Below are 18,007 nucleotides of genomic sequence, written 5' to 3' on the forward strand. Positions count from 1 at the left end.
CAGACTTTCAGATAACATTTTTTTTTTAATAAAATAGCATTAGTAATCTTAGCATTTGCACATGACATTAAAAATGGTAAAAGTCTGTCTGGTGAGTGCCATCCTGTGGAGAAAAGTGGAAGCTTTCACAATGGCTCTCCAAAATTAATTCAAGTAATTACCATTATAAATGTAAAGCTGAATAATTGAGTATGCCTAATTTTCATCATCTAAAGTTGATTTTTCTAAAAATGCAGTTTTTGAGGTACAAATGAAACTATTGCATGAAAATTATTTTAAACTAGACAAGGTGGGTTGGAAATGATAGCAAACATTAATCACCCCCACTTTCATTATTTAAATAATTAGAATATCATAGTGCTCCTATTCATCTAGAGATTTTATATATATATGTAGCACTAACCCCCAAAGGAGCTGCTGATTTATATCGGGCTGTTACCATCACCTTTTTACCCGTAGTTTCACCAATACCAGAACTTAGAGTCCATATTGAGCTTTGTATCTGACAATGTAGGCACCAGTCACTTTAGTACTTTTCCAATGCTTTAATGGGAAATAACTGGAAGAAGTAGCAGAAAAGAGGTAGAAGAAGAGTTGCAGGGAAGTTCAAATACCTTTTCTTTGAATCACTGAGGAATTGAAATCTCGGGGACGAATATACCTTCAGTCCAAGGTTAAATCTTTGCCCACCCGGATAGGTCTCTCTCACTGACCTAGCAGCCGGAGCATAGCACGAACAAAAAGTCTCTACCACAGACTTGAGAAGAACAATTTAACTGTAGTATCCTCTGCCACAGGACATAGTAGTTTTAGGTGAACAGCAACACAGTACCAGAACCTTTAAGCCGACCGGGCAGTACTTGTGCGGTAGATTAGATTAAAATGCATCCTCCAATTGAGTCACCAGGCCCCTCTTGAGAAACCAGCTTCCCGCATGGTCCTCTCCAAGATGGGTCCTCCCCTGGGTCTTCTCAATTGTCCAGCATCTTCCTGCAGGACAGACGGCACAGGACCATCTCTGTAGTAGTAGGTCCCAGACAGGCTTCTGGGCCTACTTGCGCGGCTGCAGCAACGCAGCCCTCCGGCCTGGAGGGCCACAAGGTAAAACTCCCCCTTAGCACATGGCGTCTGTCCCTTAAATACATTCTCCCAGAATGCATAGCAGTGGACCACCTCTGCCGAGTTACCTCTGGGAAAGAAGAGCACTCAATACACTTCAGCTTGTTACTTTTCCAACACCGACCTATGGTGACAACGACACCTACAGGCAACAGTGTGGAACTGCACGCAACACAGCCATCGCTGGAACAGAGGCTAATTTAGCCATAGATTAACTCTGAACTATGTACAGAACAAATGACCCACTAAATTTACATATAAGCGCCTGATCAAAAATCTGCCAGTGCTACATATATATATATATATATATATATATTTATATATATAGATAGATATATACAGTGGGGAAGAAAAGTATTCAGACCCCCTTAAATGTTTCACTCTTTGTTATATTGCAGCCATTTGCTAAAATCATTTAAGTTCATTTTTTTTTCCTCATTAGTGTACACACAGCACCCCATATTGACAGAAAAACACAGAATTATTGACATTTTTGCAGATTTATTAAAAAAGAAAAACTGAAATATCACATGGTCCTAAGTATTCAGACTCTTTGCTCAGTATTTAGTAGAAGCACCCTTTTGATCTAATACAGCCATGAGTCTTTTTGGGAAAGATGCAACAAGTTTTTCACACCTGGATTTGGGGATCTTCTGCCATTCCTCCTTGCAGATCCTCGCCAATTCTGTCAGGTTGGATGGTAAACATTGGTGGACAGCCATTTTTAGGTCTCTCCAGAGATGCTCAATTGGGTTTAAGTCAGGGTTCTGGCTGGGCCATTCAAGAACAGTCACAGAGTTGTTGTGAAGCCACTCCTTCGTTATTTTAGCTGTGTGCTTAGGGTCATTGTCTTGGTGGAAGGTAAACCTTCGGCCAAGGTCCTGAGCACACTGGAGAAGGTTTTCGTCAAGGATACTTGGCCGCATTCATCTTTCCCTCGATTGCAACGAGTCGTCCTGTCCCTGCAGCTGAAAAACACAATGCTGCCATCACCATGCTTCACTGTTGGGACTGTATTGGACAGGTGATGAGCAGTGCCTGGTTTTCTCCACACATACCGCTTAGAATTAAGGCCAAAAAGTTCTATCTTTGTCTCATCAGACCAGAAAATCTTATTTCTCACCTTCTTGGAGTCCTTCAGGTGTTTTTTAGAAAACCCAATGCGGGCTTTCATGTGTCTTGCACTGAGGAGAGGCTTCCGTCGGGCCACTCTGCCATAAAGCCCCGACTGGTGGAGGGCTGCAGTGATGGTTGACTTTCTACAACTTTCTCCCATCTCCCAGCTGCATCTCTGGAGCTCTGTTGATCTTTGGGTTCTTCTTACCCTCTCTCAACAAGGCTCTTCTCCCCCGATAGCTCAGTTTGGCTGGACGGCCAGCTCTAGGAAGGGTTCTGGTCGCCCCAAATGTCTTCCATTTAAGGATTATGGAGGCCACTGTGTTCTTAGGAACCTTAAGTGCAGCAGAAATTTTTTTGTAACCTTGGCCAGGTCTGTGCCTTGCCACAATTCTGTCTCTGAGCTCTTACGGCAGTTCCTTTGACCTCATGATTCTCATTTGCTCTGACATACACTGTGAGCTGTAAGGTCTTATATAGACAGGTGTGTGGCTTTCCTAATCAAGTCCAATCAGTATAATCAAACACAGCTGGACCCAATGAAGGTATAGAACCATCTCAAGGATGATCAGAAGAAATGGACAGCACCTGAGTTAAATATATGAGTGTCACAGCAAAGGGTCTGAATACTTAGGACCATGTGATATTTCAGTTTTTTTTTTTTTAATAAATCTGCAAAAATGTCAACAATTCTGTGTTTTTCTGTCAATATGGGATGCTGTGTGTACATTAATGAGGAAAAAAAAATTAACTTAACTGATTTTAGCAAATGGCTGCAATATTACAAAGAGTGAAAAATGTAAGGGGGTCTGAATATTTTCTGTCCCCACTGTATATATATATATATATATATATATATATATATATATATATTAGATAGATAGAAAGAGGGACACAGTATACACTCACGGGCCACTTTATTAGGTACATGTTCAATTGCTTTGTAAAGCCCCGTACACATGAGCGGAATGTCCGACAGAAAAAGTCTGATGAAAGCTTTTCATCATCTATTCCGATTGTGTGTATGCCTCATCTGACTTTTTTTTTCGAAAATTATGACGGACCTAGAAATGGAACATGTTCTAAATATTTCCGACGGAACCAATTCCTATCGGGAAGACCGCTCCTCTGTATGCTGTTCCGACGGACCAAAAAAGACGCATGCTCTGAAGCAAGTACGAGATGGAAGCTATTGGCTACTGGCTATTAAACTTCCTTTTTCTAGTCCCGTCGTAAGTGTTGTACGTCACCATGTTCTTGACGGTCAGACTTTGGTCAAACTTTGGTTTGACCGTGTATAGGCAAGACCACTTGAATGGAATTCCGTCGGAGTTCCGTCGGAGAAACCTTCAGAGTTTATTCCGACGGCAAAACTGGTCATGTGTACGCGGCATAACACAAATTGCTAATCAGCCAATCACATGGCAGCAACTCAATGCATTTAGAAATCTAGACAGGGTGAAGAAAGGGGATATAAGCGAATTTGAACGTGGCATGGTTGTTGGTGCCAGGCGGGACGGTCTGAGGATTTCAAAAAACTGCTGATCTACTGGGATTTTCACACACAACTATCTCTAGGGTTTACAGAGAATGGTCTGAAAAAGAGAAAATATCCAGTGGGCGTCAGTTGTGTTGACGAAAATGCATTGTTGATGTCAAGGAAAAATGAAAGGCAACAGTAACTGAAATGCTAAAAACAAGAATCCAGGCGCACAGACCAGAGGCCAAGTAAAAAGTCAAATAGAAAAATTTAATATAGCTGTGGCCGCTGCTGTCCAAAACTCATAAACAGATGAGGACAGAAGATATAATCAAAGGGGTGAACAGTGCTGATCAGCAGACATAAATAGGACCCTCAGAGGCAAAGTAAAAACTTTTTATTATTGTTAAAAAAAAATAAAATGTAACCAAGGCATATAGCAGTCAATTGATGGCCATGCAGAGACTTGGATTAAAAAACTGACAGTACCTGGAGGCTGGAGCAACATGGATGACACAGGGGCTTAGGGAAACCCAGCAGAAAGCCATTGGACAAAGAATACAGGAGCACCCTGGTGGGGGGCCTTTCCAGGACCGTAAGGCCAGGGGTCTGATGAAGGGGGAACCAAACTGCAGGCACAGGAACTGTTGGGGCCAGTATACAGCAGCTGCTCACACTATGTACGAAGCCCGGAAGTGATGTCACAGCCAAAGGAATCCAAAGAGTATGGGCAAACCTTGCTGCTAGGGCCAATTAGGAACTGCCGATGCCAAGGGAGCAAAGAGAGTCACACATCGCCGACTGGAAAATCTATATGTTTCGGGGACACGCCCCTTCTTCAGGTTATCTGATTAGTTGGCTGAGTGTGAAGATTAAATAGGGAAAATGGGGAAAATAGAGAAGTATAAGTGTGGGAGGGGGAGGAGCTAGCAACCCCTGTCATCCATATGGCCCCACCCACCCGAGTGGATAGTAACAATACTTAGTGCACAATACTTTATCAACAATTGCATATCTTAAAATGTACTGTTAAAAAGTAATAAAAAAACAAATAAAATTAAAAAATAAAATTAAAAAAATTAAATAAAACTAAAAACAACAATAATAATAATAATCCTAATAATTCACATGCATAAAAAATCTTTCAAATATACAGTCATGTCCATAAATATTCGGACATCGACACAATTCTAATCTTTTTGGCTCTCTACACTACCACAATGGATTTGAAATTAAACGAACAAGATGTGCTTTAACTGCAGACTTTCAGCTTTAATTTGAGGGTATTTACCAAATCAAATCAGGTGAATGGTGTAGGAATTACAACAGTTTGTATATGTGCCTCCCACTTTTTAAGGGACCAAAAGTAATGGGACAGATTAACAATCATCCATCAAACTTTCACTTTTTAATACTTGCTTACAAATAATTTGCAGTCAACTACAGCCTGAAGTCTGGAACGCATAGACATCACCAGACGCTGGGTTTCATTCCTGGTGATGCTCTGCCAGACCTCTACTGCAACTGTCTTCAGTTCCTGCTTGTTCTTGGGGCATTTTCCCTTCAGTTTTGTCTTCAGCAAGTGAAATGCATGCTCAATCAAATTCAGGTCAGGTGATCGACTTGGCCATTGCATAACATTCCACTTCTTTCCCTTAAAAAGTCTTCGGTTGCTTTCGCAGTATGCTTCGGGTCATTATCCATCTGCACTGTGAGGCGCTGTCCAGTGAGTTCTGAAGCATTTTTCTGATCACGAGCAGATAATATTGCCCGAAACACTTCAGAATTCATCCTGCTGCTTTTGCCAGCAGTCACATCATCAATAAATACAAGAGAACCAGTTCCATTGGCAGCCATACATGCCCACGCCATGACACTACCACCACCATGCTTCACTGATGAGGTGGTATGCTTTGGACCATGAGCAGTTCCTTTCCTTATCCATACTCTTCTCTTCCCATCACTCTGGTACAAGTTGATCTTGGTCTCATCTGTCCATAGGATGTTGTTCCAGAACTGTGAAGGCTTTTTTAGATGTTGTTTTGAAAACCCTAATCTGAACTTCCTGTTTTTGAGGCTCACCAATGGTTTACATCTTGTGGTGAACCCTCTGTATTCACTCTGGTGAAGTCTTCTCTTGATTGTTGACTTTGACACAGATACACCTACCTCCTGGAGAGTGTTCTTGATCTGGCCAACTGTTGTGAAGGGTGTTTTCTTCACCAGGGAAAGAATTCTTCGGTCATTCACCACAGTTGTTTTCCGTGGTCTTCCGGGACTTTTGGTGTTGCTGAGCTCACCGGTGCGTTCATTCTTTTTAAGGCTGTTCCAAAACATCCAAGTTGATTTGGCCACACCTAATGTTTTTGCTATCTCTCTGACGGGTTTGTTTTTTCAGCCTAATGATGGCTTGCTTCACTGATAGCGACAGCTCTTTGGATCTCATATTGAGAGTAGACAGCAACAGATTCCAAATGCAAATAGCACACTTGAAATGGACTCTGGACCTTTTATCTGCTCCTTGTAAATGGGATAATGAGGGAATAACACACACCTGGCCATGGAACAGCTGAGCAGCCAATTGTCCCATTACTTTTGGTCCCTTAAAAAGTGGGAGGCACATATACAAACTTGTAATTCCTACACTGTTCACCTGATTTGGATGTAAATACCCTCAAATTAAAGCTGAAAGTCTGCAGTTAAAGCACATCTTGTAGTTTCATTTCAAATCCCTTGTGGTGGTGTATAGAGCCAAAAAGATTAGAATTGTGTCCATGTCCCAATATTTATGGACCTGACTGTATATGTGTATTTTGCATGATATGCACACAATCCCAGGAAGCAAACTGGTGTAGTGGTTAGCACTCTCACCCAACAACAAACAAGGGCTGCTGGTTCGAACCACGACACCACCTGCCCCGGGTCTGCCTGGGTTATTTATTAATAATAATAGAACATTTTAAATACACAGATGATTTCTATATCTCAGAAAATGCAAAAAACGGATGAAAACAGCCAAGGTATATTATATAACTGTATGAACTTCAAGTTCCTCGTTCAACCCACTGGGAGAAAGAGTATTGAGCTTATACATACACATGGTTTTGGGTTGGCATAGATGCAGAAATCTTTTGTTCTCCGTCATACCACCTGAAGGTTAGAATTCAATGGCTAGGACAGTCATGTCCTTAAAGTTCATGCCATGATGAGTAGCAAAATGATGGGGCTCACTATGCTCTCTGAAACCTTTTTTAATGAACCTGCTTTGTTCACCAACCCTGATACGCAAGGTCCAGATGGTATGACCAATATATAAAAGGTTGCATGGACACCGCAGGACATAAACAACAATTTGTGTCAAACACGTGATGAATTGTCTAATGGAATATGTATTACCAGAACTATCCAAAAAGGAGGACTGGCCGTGGGTTATAAACTGACAGGTAAGACAACCTCGTTTCTTGCATTGAAATATTCCAACCCTGGCGGAGCCTAGCGGAGCAGACATGCATTGTTAGAGCTCCACACCGCTGAGGAGAGAAGAGAAGGACAAAGCGGAGCCTGCAGGCTCAAAAGGTATCCATTTGAACCGTTTTGCCCCAAAGAACAAACTGTGAAAGTTTGGGCAGGAAATATGATACTGGGAGGAAACCGTGGCAGAAATAAAAATCACCTCACAAAGAGCTCACAGGCACTCACTGCAGCTGAAGCAGCTCCAGTCACCTCACAAGATACAGCATCAGGGCGCTCTCACAGACAGAAAATGTCACAGCAAGACTCTCCATTTGAGTCAGATACAGAACAAATCCTCTCACAAACTTCTCCACAAGCCTCCTCAGCATCCCCAGTAATATTATTACAATTTCAAAAGATGCTTCATAAGGCTTTAAAACAAACCTCAGACCAAATAACAAAAAGCCTAACCAAAGAAATAAGAGAGCTGGGAAACCGCACCGCAGCCTTAGAAATAAAAATGGATGAAATTGAAATTACAACCCAAGAAAATATAACAGAATTGGAACAATTAAAAAAAGAGAATTTAATACTTCAAACTAAGCTCGAAGATTACGAAAATAGAGCCAGACGTTCAAACTTGCGCATAAGGGGAATACCTGAAACTGTGACAGACCTGCAATCTACTATTACTGCTCTATTACAAGAACTAAAGCCAGATATCCCTATTGAACGTTTAGAACTGGACAGAGTACACAGAGCCCTCACAGCCAAAAAGAAAAATGGACCCCCACGTGATATAATCACAAAATTTCATTATTACAGAACGAAAGAACAAATACTAATTGCTGCAAGAGAAAAAAAGGAACTTAATTTTCAAGGACACAATTATCAAATTTTTGCTGACCTATCCCAACTTACTATTACTAAAAGATGATCCATGAAACCCCAACTAATGGAACTGCAACGCCACAACATTATGTATCAATGGGGCTTCCCCTTTTCAGTCAGATTTAACTACCAAGGTACAATTTACAGAAGCAGATCAGCAGATGAACTACAACAAACCCTTTTAAAATTAAATCTGACAGAACCCACAAGCAGCAACACTCCCACACGCAGAAGAATGGCATCATCTTCACCTTCAGGCAGCACCCAGAAAATTTCAGAACAAAATGGGAATCATCATTCTCACAAAAGAGGCCGTTATGCCACATCATCCATGGACCAAGAAGATTCAATGGACTGACATCCTAATTCCTGATATCTCTTCATTTATTATACTAAGAGATGGTTCTCTATAAAAAACCTATATTTATAACTGAATGTAACTGCATTCTGATAGTCACACACTGTGTGGGATCATGTTACATTCCAGTTATATTTCTTATTGCTTCTGATTCATATAGCCTTAGAATATATAAGTGAAATAAGGAAATTCTTGTTCAGTTATATATTATCAGGTAATAACAATAGATTTATTACTTTTTAGGACAAATATGTTCAATAATCCAGAAGTAATGGAAGCTTTTTCTTTCTTTTCTTAAAACAAATATATTATTACCTAACTAGTTCCTAGAATTATGTTTTTGTTTATTCTAATCTGAAGCAATACAACCTCAATTTTATGAGTTAACATATCTAAACAGTTACATATGAATAAAATATGTAATTGTTTACTCTAAAAGGGTTAAAATCCCAAAATAATTCAAACTATCTTCATCAATACCAAAGTTATTAACAGTACCTTTCTAACTGAATTATTTAGCCTAGGGCAAGACTAACCATATACAACCACCCTGGAATAAATAATTTCAACAAAAACTATATTCTGCACTCCAATTAATGAAACATCATTTTGATGTCTTTTGACATAGCACTTCTCTCCTGTAAGCGGAAGATCCGTGTACCCCCATTAGCCCTCCTCATTCTCCCAACCATATTATGTGGGAGTGTGACGAAGGCACTTATTCCCCTGAGAGAGATATTTATTCTCTTTCACGGGTAAATTGTGATTACTTGCAAAAAATAATTTATACAATGTATCATCTAATCTCATATGTTTTTTGTTTACTCTTTACTCCAGAATTCACTGGTTTCTTTTCTATCTATTCATCTCTTCAGTCCACACAGGTTGATCTGCGCAGTCAGCTCTGCATAACAAAAAGTAAGTCAAAACTATTTGATCTATTGCCATGGCACCACTGAATATACTTTCCCTGAATGTTCAGGGAATAAATGTCCCTCAAAAAAGGACCAAAGCCTTCCGTACTTTCCATAACAAGAAGGCTCACATAGTATGCCTCCAAGAAACACACTTCACCAAAGATTCTACTCCAAAATATATTTCTCCTTTTTATCAACAAATTTACACGGCTTCTGCCTGTACCAAGCAAAGTGGAACTCTAATTGCATTTCACCGATCCACACCATTCCCCTTATCATCAGAAATTAAAGACCCAGAAGGTAGATACCTGATACTCATGGGTTATATAATGGATACAGCAATCACGGTGATTTCCTACTACGCTCCTAACAAACAACCTACACCATTCCTCTCACATATATTACAAGTGATTAATACACACAAAATAGGAACAGTGATAATGTGTGGGGATTCGAACCAGGTCTTCCTCCCATTTCTAGATAAATCACCTTTTACACCATCCAAAATAACCTCTAGATTACCTTTTTCTCAACTTCTTTCCAAATACAATCTGGTAGATTCGTGGAGAGAAAGTAACCCAATGAAAAAGAAATTCACTTATTTCTCGCACCCTCATCAAACCTTCACCAGAATAGATCATATTTTTCTAACAATAGGAATGATACCAGAAATTATTGCATCAGATATAATTCCGATTCCGTGGTCTGACCATAATGCAGTATACACTACTATAGCCTCAGCCATACCAAAAGCGCATGACCCAACGTGGTACTTACCGGACATAATGCTCAAACACCCACTACATCAGATGGCCATTGAACAAGCTTTAAAGGAATACATATCAATTAATAATACAACAGACATCTCCCCAATAACACTTTGGGAAGCTCATAAGCCTGTCTTGCGTGGTACAATACAAAGACAAATGGCACTATTTAAACGGGAACGCAAAAATCTAGCAAAAAAATTAGAACTCAATTTTAATGCAGCCTACATATCATTTCAAGATAATCCATCTCAGAGTACAAAATCTCATCTGGAAAAATCTAGATTGGAATACGATCTATTTCTCACTGAGTCAGTTGATAAATCCCTCAAACGCTCCAAACACAATTTCTACATGAATACAAACAAACCAGGTACATATTTGGCTCGGGCATTAAATTCAACTAACAAATCTTTCAAACCAATACGTTTGAAATTATCAAAAAATGTTTACACTTGTAATCCAGTTAAAATAGTCCATAAATTTCACTCACATCTCGCAACTTTATACAAGACAAACAATGAATTTAATCCTACAGAGGCTGAATCCTTCTTCTCAAAAATAACCTTACCTGAGTTATCTCAGAATCAAAAAAGCAGTTTGGATGAGCCTATAACTATAGATGAAGTTGCTAACGCCATAAAAGACCTAAAACTTAACAAAAGACCAGGCCCAGACGGCTACTCGGCTTTATACTATAAAACATTCTCAGAAATACTCTCTCCCATTCTCACTGAAACTTTTAACAAACTTCTAGATGGACATTCTTTTCGGCAAGAAACACTAATGGCAATTGTTTGTATGATCCCAAAACCCCTTTCTGATGATACTTCCTGTGTGAATTATCGGCCTATCTCTCTGTTAAACCTCGATATTAAATTATTAGCAAAAATAATAGCAAAACGCCTCAATAGCATTATAGGAAAATTAATACATAGAGATCAAGTAGGCTTCATGCCAAATAGACAGGCAGGCGATAATATACGCAGGGCAGTGTTATTGGCACATATTGCTAAAAAACGGAAAATCCCTTTGTTTTCTATCTCTCGATATTAAGAGGGCATTTGACACAGTATCCTGGCAATATATGCAATATTCATTACAAAAATGGGGTTTTGGACCCCACTTTTTAACATGGATCAAAGCATTATATAATAAACCCAAAGCCTATATAAAATATGCTGGATACAAATCTGAAGCCTTTAATATCGAAAGAGGTACCCGACAGGGTTGCCCATTATCTCCCTTATTATTTGCCCTTATACTCGAACCCATGGCCCAATACATCAGAACAAACCAAACTATAACTGGCATTGAAGTAGGAGGTATTACACACAAATTATGTATATTTGCAGACGATATATTACTTTTTCTATCATCACCACAGGTCTCTGGTCCTAACTTAATACCAGCTCTTGATGGATTTGCAGCCCTATCCGGCCTTATGATTAATCCTAAGAAATGCCTAGTGCTTAATATTTCACTCACAAACATGGAATTGATCCCGGCTAGGGCTGCACTCCCATTCACATGGGCAGAAAAATCAATCCCATATCTTGGAATTCATTTAACAGCATCTCATTCTGACTTATTCTCAACCAATTATCCTCCTGTATTAAGACAGATCACAAATCTAATAAAACAATGGTCGCAACTTCCTTTATCCTGGATAGGGAAGATTAATGCAATCAAAATGACTATTCTACCCAAATTGCTTTATCTATTCAGAGTCCTCCCTATTCCAATTCCTTCCTGTTTTTTGAGAATAGTACAAAAAAGAGCAACTTCGTTTATATGGGGCTCTTCTAAACCACGTATACCTATACACACACTACATCTTCCCAAAAATAAAGGAGGCCTGGGATACCCTAATTTTACTAACTACTACAGAGCAGCACATTTGGCCAGTCTGTCCAAATACCATGCAAAACAGGAAATCCCATTATGGGTATTTATAGAGGCTTCAGAAAATGACCCTCTATTAATATCAAACTTATTATGGCTTGATCCTAAAGACCACTTTAAAATTCATAATCCCATAACTAAACACTTCTTATCTCTCTGGGATAAACTAAAAACCAAATATCAGTTACAATCTCCACACAATCCTCTCCTTTCTTTTATCAGAAATCCGGCCTTTTATCCGGCATGGATCTACCCAAATTCTTTTAAAGCTTGGACAACATCAGGCATTCAGACACTAAATGACTTCATAGCATCTAAATCATTCCTTTCATTCCCATCGCTTAGAGAAAAATATGATCTACCAAACTGTGAGATATTTAGATATCTCCAAATCAAAAATTTCTATACACCATTCCTAAAGGGGGATACACCATTATCCCAATTATCCATTTTTGAATCAATCTGTACAAAAGATCCATTTGCTAAAGGTACAATTTCATCACTTTATAATCAATTATATGGAGTAGCAAATCTTAATAGACCCTCTTACGTTCAGAGGTGGGAGGAGGACCTGGGACGAACTTTAGAAGACACGGACTGGTCTAACATATGGCTCACATCTAAGTCATCTTCACCCAACATCTTAGCACTGGAGACAAATTATAAAGTCCTAACTCGCTGGTACCTTGTACCCGCTAGAGTGGCAAAATAATCACCTAATACCTCAGCTCTTTGTTTTCGAGGATGCCCAGAAATAGGCACATATTTACACATATGGTGGACGTGCCCAGTAATCCAAACCTTCTGGAAGGAAGTCTTCGTGATTGCATCTAAAATATTTAAAAAAATAATACAACCAGATCCATATTTAACTTTACTTAATCTAAAACCGGAATGGTTAACACTCTCTCAATTCAAACTTATGATCCAACTAATAACGGCTGCAAAACAAACAGTGGCCAAGGCATGGAAATCTCCTACATTGGTACTAGCAGAAACAATTCACAGAATGAATAATACAATGTCCCATGCTAAGATGGTAGCCATCGATCAAAATCAAATTCCAAAATTTGAAAAACTTTGGCATCCTTGGATAAAACAACAGTTCCTGTCAAACTTCAATGACTCTGTCCTGTTGCCATGGTAACAGATTAAATGACTTACAGAGACACCCATTCTAAGGCTTCAAAGAGAACTAAAAAGAATAATAAACTGACGAGCGGGACAACCTTGTGGACCATACCTCTACCTTTCAACCCTTTTTCTTCTTTCTCTTTCCTTTTCTCCACCTTACGATTAAAGCTCATTATCAGAATTTATTTGACCTATATACACTCTACTTGTAAACAATATGTATAGTAGGTATAAATCATTTAAATACCTACAAAAGTAATCCTACAAATCCTAAATTAAAGTATCTTTAATTTAGGTTTACGTGAACCCAATGTTTAATATTTGAAATTTAATGATATTTACCTATATAAACCCTACTGTAAAACAATGAGCTTACTTTATAGATCCTTGTAAACTTACTTTATGTATCTTTATAACATTGTATACTCAATAAACTTCTTTTGACAAGGAAATATTCCAACCCTATTGTCAAAATAGCACCTGATGTCGATGGTTCTGATGCAATTGGTTTTTTAGGTTTGCTAGGAGCAATGCAATTTCTGAGAGTGCGAGCTCACATGAAGAAGAACTGGGGGGGTGGTAAATGCAGACCTAACCTGGAGTCTGAACAAAGAATAAGCCAATGCTTGTAGATACTGTTGGCAACTGCTTTATAATTGCCATTAAATCCTGTGGTGAACCTGTCTCCCGAGTAATGAGGGGCTGCGATGGCTGCAAAGACAGGATTCAAATGCTTCCTGCAAAAGATCATCCAGGTAGCTAGACATGTGCAGGATGAAAAAATGTGTTTAGTTTAGTTTTGTTTCGATTCATTATTTAACTAAATTCATTTAGTTACATTCATTGCATTTGTTACCTTCGTTTTCAGGATTCATTTAGTTTCCTATTTGAATTCGAAAAAATTTGACCACATTCGAAAAAAACTATCAAATTTGAAAAAATTCTACTGCATTCGAAAAAATTCTACTGCATTCAAAAAAATTCTACTGCATTCCAAAAACTATGAAATTCGAAAAAATTCTACAGCATTCAAAAAAATTTGACTGAATTTGAAAAAGTAAATTATATATAACCATGTTGCGAAATTCGAATTTCGTATAGAATGAAATCAAATTCCAATAGAAAAGATTAGAATAGAATAGAAAATAATATAAAAGAATAGCATAGAAAAACAATAGAACAGAATAGAAAAAAATATAATATCTATTCTAATCTTTTCTATGCAAATTCAAGATTATTCTGTACCAAATTCCATATCCGAAAGATTAAAAAAAAAAAATATATATATATATATATATATATATATATATATATATATATATATGGATGAGCTTCGAGTTAGACGAATTGCCAACGATATGGGCGCCAAATTCGAGTGGCAGGTCATGGCCCATAATTCACTGTGGCATCACAGTGCATTGCTGGCTGATGATTGGCCAAGCATGCACTATGACCCGCATGCTTGGCCAATCACAGCGCCGTCTGTACAGAGAGCCGTAATTGGCCAAAGCCATGGTGGGCCAATTATGGCTCAGGGGATTTAGTACATGCCCCACACTATATAAAGCGGCCTATACGTCGGCCTTGTGTAGTGTGTTCCGGCATTGAGAGAGAGATAGAGAGAGAGAGAGAGAGAGAGAGAGAGACAGTGTCATTTGATTTAAGTTAGATAGAGTAGGCAGGCGAGTCAGTTAGCTGCACTTACAGTGTATTGTGTATATATATGAATCCTAGGTGTTGTGTGTATATGTATATATATATATATATATATATATATATATATATATATATATATATATATATACACTGTATTCAGTTTAGCTAGATCCATTCCTGTTATTCTCTTCCTACTGGCAGGCATCGTTATTTACAGCTACCTGAAGAAAATTGCTGATGTTCTTCTGATCCTATTAGTCCTATTAGCTACAGTATTTACAGTGAGTGTAGTGCGTCCTCTGCACAGTGTGCACCTAAAGCTACCTGAAGAAAATTGGTGGTGTTCTTCTGATCCTATTAGTACCGCAGGCAGCTGCAGTATTTAAAAGTTAGTGTAGTGCATCCTCTGCACAGTGTGCACATAAAGCTACCTGAAGAAAATTGGTGGTGTTCTTCTGATCCTATTAGTACAGCAGGCAGCTGCAGTATTTACTAGTTAGTGTAGTGCGTCCTCTGCACAGTGCGCACCTAAAGCTACCTGAAGAAAATTGGTGGTGTTCTTCTGAACCTATTAGTACCGCAGGCAGCTGCAATATTTAGAAGTTAGTGTAGTGAGTCCTGTGCACAGTGTGCACCTAAAGCTACCTGAAGAAAATTGGTGGTGTTCTTCTGAACCTATTAGTACCGCAGGCAGCTGCAACATTTAGAAGTTAGTGTAGTGAGTCCTGTGCACAGTGTGCACCTAAAGCTACCTGAAGAAAATTGGTGGTGTTCTACTGATCTTGCTAGTACTGCAGGCAGTTGCAGTATTTACAAGTTGTGTAGTGCATTCTTTGCACAGTGTGCACCTAAAGCTACCTGAAGAAAAATGGTGGTGTTCTTCTGATCCTATTAGTACCGCAGGTAGCTGTAGTATTTACAAGTTAGTGTAGTGCGTCCTCTGCACAGTGTGCACCTAAGGCTACCTGAAGAAAATTGGTGGTGTTCTTCTGATCTTATTAGTACAGCAAGCAGCTGTAGTATTTACAAGTTAGTGTAGTGAATCCTCTGCACAGTGTGCACCTAAAGCTACCTGAAGAAAATTGGTGGTGTTCTTCTGATCCTATTAGTACCGCAGGCAGCTGCAGTATTTAGAAGTTAGTGTAGTGCGTCCTGTGCACAGTGTGCACCTAAAGCTACCTGAAGAAAATTGGTGGTATTCTTCTGATCCTATTAGTACTGCAGGTAGCTGTAGTATTTACAACTTAGTGTAGTGCGTCCTCTGCACAGTGTGCACCTGAAGCTACCTGAAGAAAATTGGTGGTGTTCTTCTGATCCTATTAGTACCGCAGGCAGCTGCAGTATTTACAAGTTAGTGTAGTGTGTCCTCTGCACATTGTGCACCTAAAGCTACCTGAAGAAAATTGGTGGTGTTCTTCTGATCCTATTAGTACCGCAGGCAGCTGTAGTATTTACAAGTTAGTGTAGTGCGTCCTCTGCACAGTGTTCAGCTAAAGCTACCTGAAGAAAATTGGTGGTGTTCTTCTGATCCTATTAGTACCACAGGCAGCTGCAGTATTTAAAAGATAGTGTAGTACATCCTCTGCACAGTGTGCACCTGAAGCTACCTGAAGAAAATTGGTGGTGTTCTTCTGATCCTATTAGTACTGCAGGCAGCTGCAGTATTTACAAGTTAGTGTAGTGCGTCCTCTGCACAGTGTGCACCTAAAGCTACCTGAAGAAAATTGGTGGTGTTCTTCTGATCCTATTAGTACTGCAGGCAGCTGCAGTATTTACAAGTTAGTGTAGTGCGTCCTCTGCACAGTGTGCACCTAAAGCTACCTGAAGAAAATTGGTGGTGTTCTTCTGATCCTATTAGTACCGCAGGCAGCTGTAGTATTTGCAAGTTAGTGTAGTGCGTCCTCTGCACAGTGTGCACCTAAAGCTACCTGAAGACAATTGCTGTTGTTCTGCTCCTATTTATACCACAGGCAGGCAGCTACAGTATTTACAGTTGGTGTACTGTGTCCTCTGCACAGTGTGCACCTAAAGCTACCTGAAGAAAATTGGTGGTGTTCTTCTGATCCTATTAGTACCACAGGCAGGCAGCAGCAGTATTTATAGTTAGTGTAGTGCGTCCTCTGCACAGTGTGCACCTAAAGCTACCTGAAGACAATTGCTGTTATTCTGCTCCTATTAATACCACAGGCAGGCAGCTACAGTATTTACAGTTAGTGTACTGTGTCCTCTGCACAGTGTGCACCTAAAGCTACCTGAAAAAAATTGGTGGTGTTCTTCTAAAGCTATTAGTACCACAGGCAGGCAGCTGCAGAATTTACAGTTAGTATACTGCGTCCTCTGCACAGTGTCCACCTAAAGCTACCTGAAGACAATTGCTGTTGTTCTGCTCCTATTAATACCACAGGCAAGCAGCTACAGTATTTACATTTTAGTGTACTGTGTAGAGGACTGTGTCCTCTGCACAGCGTGCACCTAAAGCTACCTGAAGAAAATTGGTGGTGTTCTTCTGATCCTATTAGTACCACAGGTAGGCAGCTGCAGTATTTACAGTTAGTGTACTGTGTCCTCTGAACAGTGTGTACCTAAAGCTACCTGAAGAAAATTGGTGGTATTCTTCTGATCCTAATAGTACCACAGGCAGGCAGTTGATTCTGCTAGCTGCAATATTGGTATATATATACATCCCAGCTTTGTGCAGCTACATCTCACTGCAGGCCATTAGTATGTCTGGAAGGCCAACAAGGAAAGGAAGACAGTCAGAAGAGGGCAAGCAGGCTCTGTGTCTAGAGGCAACAGTGCTGGTCATGGAGACAATAACAAGGAGAGGGGCGCCTCTGAATACTGTATATATCATAAACACATTTTATTAAAAACAGCAATATCCACTCACATAAAGGTAGGAGAAGTTGCATTCAGGTCAGTTGGCTGAGCTTGAAGAGATCCAGTAGAACTACAGGTCACAGCGGATCCTGCAGGCCATGTGAAGTCCAGAGAGGGAGGATGAGCTGGTGCAGCCGGATGCAATCTCTTGCAGTTATCAGTCCAACGCATATCCTGCTGTATTATCCTGGTGGTGTCCTGGATGTCAGGATAAGGGTTCCAAGTAAAAAAACAGGGGAGGGGGGGACGCCAGAGCAAACGTTCGGCCACGCTGCCGCTCACCACTGTATGCTGAAAGCCTCTAAGCTACAACACGGCCGGCCGTGTGGAG

The sequence above is a fragment of the Aquarana catesbeiana genome, linkage group LG10, assembly GCF_042186555.1.
Source record: "Aquarana catesbeiana isolate 2022-GZ linkage group LG10, ASM4218655v1, whole genome shotgun sequence".
In the NCBI taxonomy this organism is placed as follows: Eukaryota; Metazoa; Chordata; class Amphibia; order Anura; family Ranidae; genus Aquarana; species Aquarana catesbeiana.